General features: G+C 42.3%; 1 pseudogene; it reads left to right on the top strand.

The window, feature by feature from the left end:
* The first annotated feature begins 6118 nt into the window (after positions 1-6118).
* LOC102854308 overlaps positions 6119-11231 on the top strand; it is a 5662-nt pseudogene continuing 549 nt past the window's right edge.

The raw sequence follows: 11231 nt of genomic DNA, 5'->3' as shown, positions 1-11231 counted from the left end.
CTATCATGTCATCAGCATAGAGGGTTAATTTTACCTCCTCGTTGCCTATTTGGATACCTTTTATTCCCTTCTCTTGTCTTATTGCTATTGCTAAGGCTTCCAAAACAATATTGAATAAGAGAGGTGATAGTGGGCATCCTTGCCTAGTTCCTGTTATTAAAGGGAATAAAAGTGGTCTAGATAATCTGTAAGGATTAAGAATTTAAGATGTTCTAATAAAAAAAGAATTTTACAAGAGATTAAAAAGTCAGTTCAATGAGTCTGTCCTCTCTGTACCATCCCTTTGGTCATGGAGAAATGCAAGGAGGGGCATGGGAGCCACTAACACACAGAATCCAGGGCCCTGAACCACTGGTGACCAGAAGGTTGGTTTGTATGTGGATGTTAATAAACTGCTCTTATACATTTCCCATTCCAATGTACGTAGTACCTACCATAGGCCATGCGGTGTTCAGTGGGTGGCAGAGTGATCTTGGAATAGAAAGGGGAAAGTCAAGAAGGAGTTAATAAAAATTGCTTGTTGATTCTAACTGCAAGAAGTCTGGTCAAACAAAAATAAGGAAAATTCTGAATTTGTTGTAGTTGGTAGGTGCCAACTCATATGAACCCTACCTACAGCAGAAAGAAAAAAACTGTCTGATTAAGTAGCATTCTCACAGTCTCCGGTGTACTTAAGGAACTGTGTGAAAAGACAGCTTTCAAAATCCAACATCATTTCTGGACTAAGGCACCAAGACATTGTTGTTGATTGCCATTGAGTCAATCACAACTCATAGCGACCCTCTGAACAGAAGACCTGAAGCCTTTTTCTTAAAAAAAACCAAAAAAACAAAAACCTTTATTTTAAAATTTTGGTTACAGTTTCATTTTTTTCTTAACAAGTCTACTTGTTATCTTTAAGTCTACGTTAATCTTTCAGGATATTTTAAAAAATTAAGATGCTAAAGAAACAAGGAACGTACAGGTCAGGGCACAACCAACCCATTCTCGGGAATGTGAGAGCTATTCCAATTTAATACCTAGCTTCAAAACAAAATGAATTTTTATATTTTCTAAATGAAATAACATACAACCACCATCTTCATCTGAGCCATGAAGAAAAAGCCAGTAATGAGAATGTGACTAAAGCAGTTGATATAACTACTCCGAAAGCTGCCAGTCGAGGGAGAAAGAGGAAGGCAGAAAAACCAGTAGAAACTGAAGAGACAGAAGTAGTGACAACAGCAGTCGCCTCTGTCAATCTGAAAGCAAGCCCAAAGAGGGGACGGCCTGCAGCCACAGAAGTCAAAATTCCAAAACTAAGAGGCAGACCCAAAATGGTAAAACAGTCTTGTCCTTCAGAGAGTGAAAGGGCTACTGAAGAAGACAAAAGTAAGAAAAAAGGGTCAAGAAGAAAAGCCACCCAAAAAGCAGCTGAAAAAGGATGACCTGAAGCCTTTTTATAACATCGTTGCTTTTCAAAGTTCATAGAGTTTCCAGAGGCATGTGGTTTAGGAAGTTGATGCCACAGCTGCTCCATGGGACAAAAGATGGGGAATCTGCCCCTGTGTGACTTACTGTCTCTGAAAACTTGCTGGAGGGTCGGCTATGGGTCAGCTCCAACCAGATGTTACTCAACAAAGACTTTAGAGCAGAGTTAAAATTGTACTTTAGAGTCAAAAACAACTCCATGGAACCTAGCTATCAGAGTCTGGTATAGAATATAGATGCAAACAACACAAGTGGCAGTCAATGGAAAATGAATAAATACAAGCTATTATACACATAAACAATGGAATGTTATGGAAAAGCTAAAGAAGAGGGAGAATTTATCAAACACCACATGTCATGGATTAATCTGGAGGACATTATTCTGAGTGAAATAGATCAGTCACAAAAAGACAAGTATTGTATTCATTTACTATTAAAGAAAGCTAAGGAAATGTTTACATACAGCAAGAAACATTCTTTGATATTTACCAGGGAGATGAGGAGTACAAAAAAATCAGGACTAGAGAATAAAAACAAAACTAAAAAAACCTAGATAATATATGTTGCTAAGTGTCGTCGAGTCATAGGCGACTCATAGCGACCCTATGAAGCAAAGTCCTCAACACTTGTATAACTTTTATCCTGTCTCCAGGTTCTAGGGTTTCCGGAGGCAAGCTATTATGGAAGTGGATGCCATTCTTGCTTCCAAGCTTGTTTTAATCAGGGAGCTCCACCAAACACTGTCCACCATGGGTAACCATTAACGCATTTGACAGACACATCAGTGTCACAGTGTTCAGCTTTGCAGCAACCACAAGTTACTGCTGTACAGCAAGTGGACAGACCAGGACTATATGACCTTGAAGACTGCCTCTCCTCAAGAAGCCAGAGGCCGCATGCAGTTGACACTAATTCTCCCAAGACACTAGGTATGGCCCGACACTTCACATTTTTCCATTCCAGCACACCTAAATGCTAGCCAACTCTGGGCCAGAGACCCCAAGTTCATCTGGCAAGTCCACTCTGCTGACCCCCACTTGGGGCACAGAGAAAGCCACAAGCACCCAGAGCCTTCCATACCTGCCTCTCCTCAGATAATACATACATTTATAAAAAAAACAAAACAAAACCCCTAGAGTTTGTTATGCGGATTCATATACACCAAATTTTACTCATTTAAATCAGGAATATTAAAGTACTTTACCATCTTTCATTTGCATGCAATAATTGGTATGCTAATTACAGAGGACACTTACCCATTCATTAAAGCAGACAATGCTTCAGCTACTTAGTGGATGTCTGAGAATTTTTATGCACACACACAAAATGCTTGCTATGCAAAGGAATAAAGATGCAACATGTGTCTGTGTCAGAGAGAGAAGGAAGACTATTTACAAAATACTGCTTGTTAGGTCGTCGCACTGGATGTTAGGCCAAGGACTCAAGGAAGGGACCAGAGAGCAGGAAAGAAAGCTTCAGGCAGCTTTATTAAGGGAGCTCCCGGGAGAGGTTCCTTGGTCTCAAAATGGAGAACAAGGAAGTCATGCTTAGGACATCTTTGGGAGGGTTTTTATAGCAGGGTTTTCAGGGAGGGAAGGGAGGGACAATCCATTGTGGTTTATGGTTCAGCCAGGTAGGCTGTCAACCAGGCCATTCACTCTTTTTCTTGACATTTGTTGTATTCTTTCAATTCTTTATTCTCCTCCTTGGCCTTGGTCTGGGCCTAACACTGCTCCATCAATTGCCCCTTGATCCATGTGTGCCCTTCATAGTATGAACATTCATCCACAATCTGTGACATGCAAATGACACACCCTTGCCTGATGAATAGGAAAAGGACTTGAAGCACTTACTGAAGCATATCAAAGACTACAGTCTTCAGTTGAGAGCTCTAGTGACCTAGTCTTGTGGAGAATCACTCTGCTAATAAAAAATTTAAATAAAAAAGAAAGACACTGCCTCTATGGTGGTTAGAATCCACTGGGGCCTCCAAGGGGAAAAATGGGCCATCCCTTGGGTCCTGTGCAATGTACAACCTCTGAAAACCTGCTAGACAGTCAGCTATGAGGAAGTTCCAATTTGATGGCAATGAGCTTGAGATCACGAGAACTTGGAAACAGCCCAAATGTCCAACTGCAATTGACTGGGTTGAGAAATTGTGGTACATTTACATGATGGAATACTGAATAGAATGCAGGAGCAACGATTTTGAAAATTACTACCTAACTTGGGAGGGACTAGAGAGCATTATGCTAAGTGAACTAATCAGCCTCATATGGACAAATACTGTATAAGTCTATTATTGCAGAAATAGCAAGATAACTAGTAAAGTGGGTATGAGGATCCAAGAGGGGGAGGGTAGGAGCAGAGAGGTGACGATGGGCAGGGGGTGGTAATCATGGGGTCTCACAATTTGATGGGTAGAGGGAGGAGTGGGTGAAGAAAATAGCAAAGATGCAGTGCGAAAAACAATGTATACGAACTTTGTAAGCAAACCAGAATAAAATAAAAATATATTTTTAAAACTAAATCATGAAAGGTGGGAGAAAAAATAAAGGGGGAAAATATCCCTCCTGAATGGGCCAGCAAGTAACACCATTATACATGGAGAAAAAAGTTAATTGAAATTGTAAATGTTTTTATTTTACTTAGATCCACAATAAAGTCCATGGATACAGCAATCAAAAAAAAAAAAAAACAAACAAATGACATATTACATCAGGCAAATCTGGCTGCCAAGGTCCTCGTTAATGTATTAAAGAGCAAACATTTAAAAGCAAAACAAAACAAAAAGAGAAGGCATTCCCATTTAAAGACGAAAGTGCTCCTGATTGCTTTAAATGCATGTGAAAATAAGACAATGGACAAAGAAGATCAAAGAATAATTCATACCTTTGAATTGAGGTATTGGCAAAGAATATTTAATACACCACAGACTACCAGTGGCTAAAGGGGCTCTGGTGGCTTCGTAGTAAAGAACTGCACTGCCTATGCAAAAGTATGCAGTTCGAATTCACTAGCTGCTCCACTGCAGACAGATGAATGATCTTCCCGTGTGATTTATTGCCTTCAAGAACCTGCAGGAGGGTCAGCTATGGGTGGGGTCTGACTCGATTACTGACAATAACCACCACAACAACCAGAGCATAAAGAGCTTCACTGTCAACCCAAAGGCACACAGTTCAAATCCATCAGCTGTCCCACAAGACAAAGATGGGCAATCTCCTCCCATGCAATTTACTTGTCTCTGAAAATCTGCTGGAGGGCCAGCTATGAGTTGGTTAATGGTACAATGCTACAACAACAAACAAACAAATCTGTCTTAAAAGAAATGCAACCAGTGTGTTCCTTGGAAGAAAGGGTGGTAAGACTTTGTCTCACATATTTTGGGCATGCTGTCAAGAGGGGTAAGTTCCTGGAAAATATCAAGTTTGGAAAAGTAGAAGGTCTAAGAAGAAGGCCTTTAAAGAGATGAATTGACACAGTGAGTACAGCAATTGACATAAGCATGATGAAGATTGTGGAATGGCTTAGGATGGGACAAGACACCAATCTGTTATATACAGGGTCACTGGAGTGGGAACCCACTCCACAGCACCTAATAACAATGATTATGGTTCTCAGTTTATGACAAGAACTAATGCCTTAAAGATGTGAGGTTGGAGAAGAGTACTGAAGAGCCCAATAGCAAAAAGAACAAGTAATGATGTCTTGGAGAAAATGAAACCAGGGGCTCCCTAGAGGCAAGGATGGTAAAACCTCGACTCACACACTTTGAGTATGTTGTTAAGAGGGGCCAGTCTTCGGAAAAAGACATCATAGTTGGAAAGGTAAAGGGTTAGCAAAAGCCTGGAAGATCCTCATGAGATGAGTCAGCATAATAACTACAGCAGTGATCTTGAAAATATCAGGGGTGGTGAGGATGGCGCAGGCTAGGGCAGGATTTAGATCACAGGGCTGTTCACGGGTCACTGTGAGCCACAGTCGGCTTGATGCCACATAACAACAACAATGTTGGTTGTTGATGATGATGATGATGATGATGATGATTATATTATGCATGTGGGTCCTAAACACAAGCCAGCTCTTTTAGGAACTTCGCAACTGGATAAGCAGAAATCTAGGAGAATGGTGGAAGAAATAATCAGGAGAGTTGGTGTGAGGGGAATTTTGAGAGATGATTTTGCTCTTTCCCCCCTCTCCCCCAAAGGTGGCCTTGCTTTTTGCATTATTGCCAGTTGATTTTAGAATCCAGTTCCCAGGTAAGATGCAGCTCCACTTTCTCTGTCTCCTTCCCTTCCCCCAACCACTTACATCCTCACCCCAACACACACACACACAACACACACACACACACACACACACACACACACACACACACACACACACACGTTCACACTGCAGAAGGGGCCAAATCCTGAATGAAAAGTGGCAAGACGAAAGAGCCAGAAGATGAAGGATTGCTAACACATTCTTAATTCTTCCATCAGCCTCGCTCCTGCGTGCACCTGGGGCACACGCTCCCTCCCTCTTCCTCATTCAGAGGTGAGCTTGATAAAAACGTACCCAACAGGCTTGGGTGTGAGTGACAGTTGTTTGCCTTCCCATGTGCCCCTAAGGACTTGAGATGAGCCTGTGTGACTGACATATGTCCAGCCGATCCATATCTGACCGGCACGTGATTGACTTCGCGGGACTAATTGGATCACGGCTGACTGACACGTTCTTCCTGGATGTGACCAGCCCAGCTTACCTCAAGTGAGGAGAGCATGTCTGAGAACGACCAGCCTGACTGACACGTGTTTGACTTCGAGGTGAGGCTGGCATCTCACTACCTGCTGATGAGCCTGCCATCCTGCTCTCAGGCTCTGGAAATGGGCTCTGTTCTTCTTTATGCTTGGAGGCAAGGATGTGATTACAGCGCGCGCGTATAGTTGCCTCTCGGCCTCTGACTTAGCTGTCCTTCCATGCTGGGCACTAGAACAGTATCAGAGGCTCTATATTGTTGTCGCTGGATGTCGTCAGCGTGAGTATAACTCATAGCGACCGTGCGAAAACAGATCTGAATCCTTTTCTGTCTTGCACCACCCTCACAATCTCTGACATACTTGAGTCCGTCACTGCAGTAACGGTGTCCATGCATCTTGTTGAGGGTCTTCCTCTCTTTCACCATCCCTCCACCCTTCTAATCATGGTGTCCCTCTCCAAGGAATAGCTTCTCCTAGCAACGTGCCCAAAGTGCATGAGTCAAAACTTTATCACCTTTGCCTCCAAGGAGCACTCTGGCTGCACCTTCTCTTAGACAAATCTGTTTGCTAGCTGTACCATTTACTAAACACAGATGAGCCTGGTCCTCATGGGGTCCAGTTCTAGGCTTTTCCTGGTGACCTTAAGAGCACTTTGTACCGTCAGCATCATCCTAGAGCCTTTCTCCAGAGTTCAGCAGATGGGAGCACTTAAAGAATGACAAACCAGGACATCTAGGGTCAGGCACAGGACCACTATTAGGTGAGGTAAAGATAAAATGGTAAGGGTAAAGTATTCAATAGCTACAAGAATGGATTAAACCACACCAACGATCATAAAAATGGCACAGGATTGGACAGCATTTCCTTCTGTCGCATGCAAGGTCGCCAAGAGCTGATTCAAGAGCAACTAACAATCACAGCTCTCAGGCCACAGAGACTTGTTATGCAGGATCTCCGTTCTTCTCCCACCTTTGCATAATAATAGCGCAACTCTAGTAACGGTTTGCAAAGATAAAATCATCTTTCTTTGTAATAATTAAGATTTTCATTTCCAATTTGCAGAAGGAAGAAATTGAAGCCCAGAGACCTTTTTTTTGAGACTTCTCCTTTTTTTAAAGCAAACTGTTTAAGGTCAACAACCACGAGTCCAGTCTACATCTCCTAACTCTAAACTCTACATTTATGAAGAAAATAGTTGTGCTGCAGAATATAAATTTAAATGTTTAAGAACTTGACGTAGCTATGATTCTTAGATCCAGGGGGGAAGAACAGGCATGGGTTTTCTTTTTGCTGACACGCTGTAAGGCCAGTATATGATCATAGGAGATGTGGAGGTATTAGTAAGAAATTGACCATGAATCTGGGTGTTCTGTGTATAGAAACACGGGGTAAGCGGAGAAAGCAATGCCATAAACGTCTACCCTCAAAAAGTTAACTGACACAACTTTGAATAAATCCAAATCCAAAGTCTCTGTAAACTTTCATTAAAATACATTTTTTTAAAAAAGTAAACTGGCATTCAAGACATAAAAACAGCTACAGAAGTCATCACAAAATTCCTGGTAAAGTCTTAAAGAATCAAGAGAATGATTGAGTTGCTCAGCAGTCAACACAAGGAGGAAAATCAGTTGACAATGTACCTCCTGTAAGCTGTTGATGCGAGCTCCAAGAAGAACCAGTCTCCTGAAGGAGATTTGTTTACGGAAGATACTATCAGCATAATGAGGGATCTCTGGTGGCCTAGTGGTAAGAAGCTGTACTGCAATCCTGACGGCACGCATTTCAAAGCCACCAGCTGCCCTGCGGGAGAAGGATGAGCAGTCTCCTCCCATGAGATTAACTGCCTCTGAAAACCCACCAGATGGTCAGCTATAACTTGGTTCCAAGTGTATGGTACACAACAACAACAATCAACATAATGTATCCTTGAAGGCTACTTTTTCAGGAAATTATAGGACAATCTAAACATTGTCATGGTTGTTGTTAGGTGCCGTCAAGTTGCTTGCGAAACATAGTGACCCTATGTACAACAGCCCTAAACCCTGCTCTATGTGCCAACCTTATTGATACACCTACCTCCATTGTCCCAGTCACTGAATCAATCCATCTCGAGCATGATGTCTCTCTCCAAAGACTGGTCACTCCTTGCCCAAAGTAGTCAGACGGAGCTTCAGAATCCTTTGCCTCCAAGGAACAACCTGTTTTCACCCTCTCTAGGTCTAATTTATTTGTTCTCCTGGCAGTCCATGGCATATTCAATACTCTTCTCCAGCATCACAGCTCAAAGGCATCAATTCTCCTTCTATCCTCCCTAGTTATTGTCCAGCTTTCTGATGCATAACAGGTGATTGCACAGACTATAGCCTTGATCAGGTGCACCTTAGTCTCCAGGCTGACACCGTTGCTCTTCAGCACTCTTGAGAGGTCCCTGACAGCAGACTTTCCCAGTGTAATTTGTCTTTTGATTTCCTGGCTGCTAGTGGCTAACCTTGAGGAACATGGGAATCTCAGAACACTTGATCGTGCTTATAAGAATCCTAAGCCTAGACCAAGAAGCAATCCTCAGAACAGAGCAAGGAAACACTGTTGTTGTTGTTGTTAGGTGCTGTTGAATCGTAGATGACTCATAGCAACTATATGAACGAAAGACCTGAGCACCATTCATAGAGTTTCTGGAGGCAAACCATTTCAGAAGTGGATGCCGCTCCTGCTTCCAGTCTTGTTTTAATCAGGAAGCTCCACCAAACACTGTCCACCAGGGGTAACCATTAACACATTTTGCACATCAGTGTCACAGTGTTTAGCTTCACAGATTAGTGCTATACCACCTAGAAGAAGAATGTTTGGCAGAAAAACAATTTGAACCAGGCCCGAGGGCCGCAGATTAAAATCATGCACCTTGGGCGTGGTAGAATAACTTTCTGTCCGCTAGGTCAACGTAGCTCTCTCTATGTTGTCGTTGTTATTGTTGTTAGGTGCCGTCGAGTCATAGACAACTCACAGAGACCCTATGAACGAAAGGCCTGAGCACTGTTCATAGGGTTTCCAGAGGCAAGCTGTTTCAGAAGTGGATGCCACTCCTGCTTCCAGGAACCACCGCCTGGTTCAAAATCAGGAAAGGAGTGAGTCAGGGATGTATCCTGTCCCCACACCTTTTCAATCTATATTCAGAACAGATCATTCGGGAAGCAGGGCTTTATGAAGAGGCATGAGGCATCAAGATTGGAGGAAGACTCCTTAAGAACCTACGATACGCACATGACACAACTCAACCTTGCTTGCTGAAACTGAAGAAGACCTGAAGCACTTGCTGCAAAAGGTCAAGGACTGTAGTCTTCAATATATATTGAAGCTCAACGTCAAGAAGCAAAGATTCTCACCACTGGGCCAACTGGCAGCACCATATTAGATGGAGAAGAGACTGAGGTTGTTAGAAATTACAGCTTGCTCAGCTCCACAATCAACATTTTTAACACCAGCAGTCAGGAAATCAAAAGACAAATTACATTGGGAAAATCTGCTGTCATGGACCTCTCCAGAGTACTGAAGAGCAACGATGTAAGTCTAGATACAAAGGTGCACCTAATCCAGGCCATGGTCTTCTCAATTATTTGTTATGCTTCAGAGTTGGACAATGACTAAGGATGACAGAAGAATATATGCCTTCAAGTTGTGGTGCTGAAGAAGAGTCTTGAACATATCATGGACTGCCAAGAAAACAAATAGGTCTGTCTTGGAGAAGGTGAAACCAAGTTTCTCCTTGGAGGCTAGGATTCTGAAGCTCTGCCTCACTTTGGGCACGTGTCCAGGAGAGATCGGTCCTTAGAGAAGAACATCATGCTTGGAAGGGTGGATGGATAGCACAGGAGACAGAGACCCAGATGAGATAGATTGATACAGTAAGTGGGGCAATGGAGGTTGGTGTGTCAGAATAAGTGAGACTGGCTCAGGACAGGGAAGGGTTCAGAGCTGCTGTACATAGGGTCACTATATACTGCAGGCAACTCAATGGCACATTGAAACAGTAACTTACTATGACAGGTTTGGAAGCAGGAGTAGCATCCACTTCCTAAATAACATGTCTCTGGAAATTCTATGAACTTTGATTATCGTCGATAATTGTAGAAGGGCCTCAGGCCTTTTGTTCATAGGGTCACTATGGGTCATGCTCAACTCAAAGGCAATCAACAACAACAGTACCAAGAGTGTTGATTGTGGAACCAAGCAAACGAAAGCTGCTCATAATCTCAATCTCTTCACTGACTATCATGATACTGCCAATCCACCCAGTGGTGAGAATCTTTGTTTGTTTGTTTTATTTTATACTGGTTTATTTACAAAGTTCAAACACGTTTTTCATACCTGATCTTTGCTTTCTTGATGTTGAGCTTTAATCCATATGGAAGGCTGTAGTCCTTGCTTGACCTTCTGCAGCAAGAGCTTCAGGCCCTCCTCAGTTTAAGCAAGTATGGCTGTGTCATCTGCATAACACAGGTTATCTGTGAATCTTCCACCAATCCTGATACCACATTTCTCCTCATAAACCTCAGCCTCCCAGATGATCTGTTCTGCATATAGATTGAAAAAGGATAGAGATAGGACACATTGCTGGTGTACACTCTTCCTGATTTTGAACCATGCAGTATTTCCTTGCTCTGTTCTGATGACTGCCTCTAAGTCTAAATATAAGTTTTGTATAAGCACAATCAAGTGTTCATGATTTTTAATATATAAAATAATTTTAACTATTAAGAATATAAAATAATAATTGAAGCTCAACATCAAGAATACAAAGATTTTTCGCCACCGGGCCAATTGGTCGCACCATGATAGATGAAGAAAAGACTGAGATTGTTAGCAATTTTAGTTTGCCAAGTTCCACAATCAACACTCTTGGCACCAGCAGCCAGGAAATCAAAAGACGAATTGCATTAGGAAAATTGCTGTCAGGGACCTCTCCAGAGTTCTGAAGAGAAGTGATGTCTAGAGAGACTAAGATGTGCCTTTTCCAAG

This window comes from Elephantulus edwardii, unplaced genomic scaffold (assembly GCF_000299155.1).
Source record: "Elephantulus edwardii isolate Elephantulus edwardi_28Jun2011 unplaced genomic scaffold, EleEdw1.0 scaffold00117, whole genome shotgun sequence".
Taxonomy (NCBI): Eukaryota; Metazoa; Chordata; class Mammalia; order Macroscelidea; family Macroscelididae; genus Elephantulus; species Elephantulus edwardii.
Note: the sequence above shows the minus strand (reverse complement) of the source record. Positions and strands in the feature narration are given on the sequence as shown.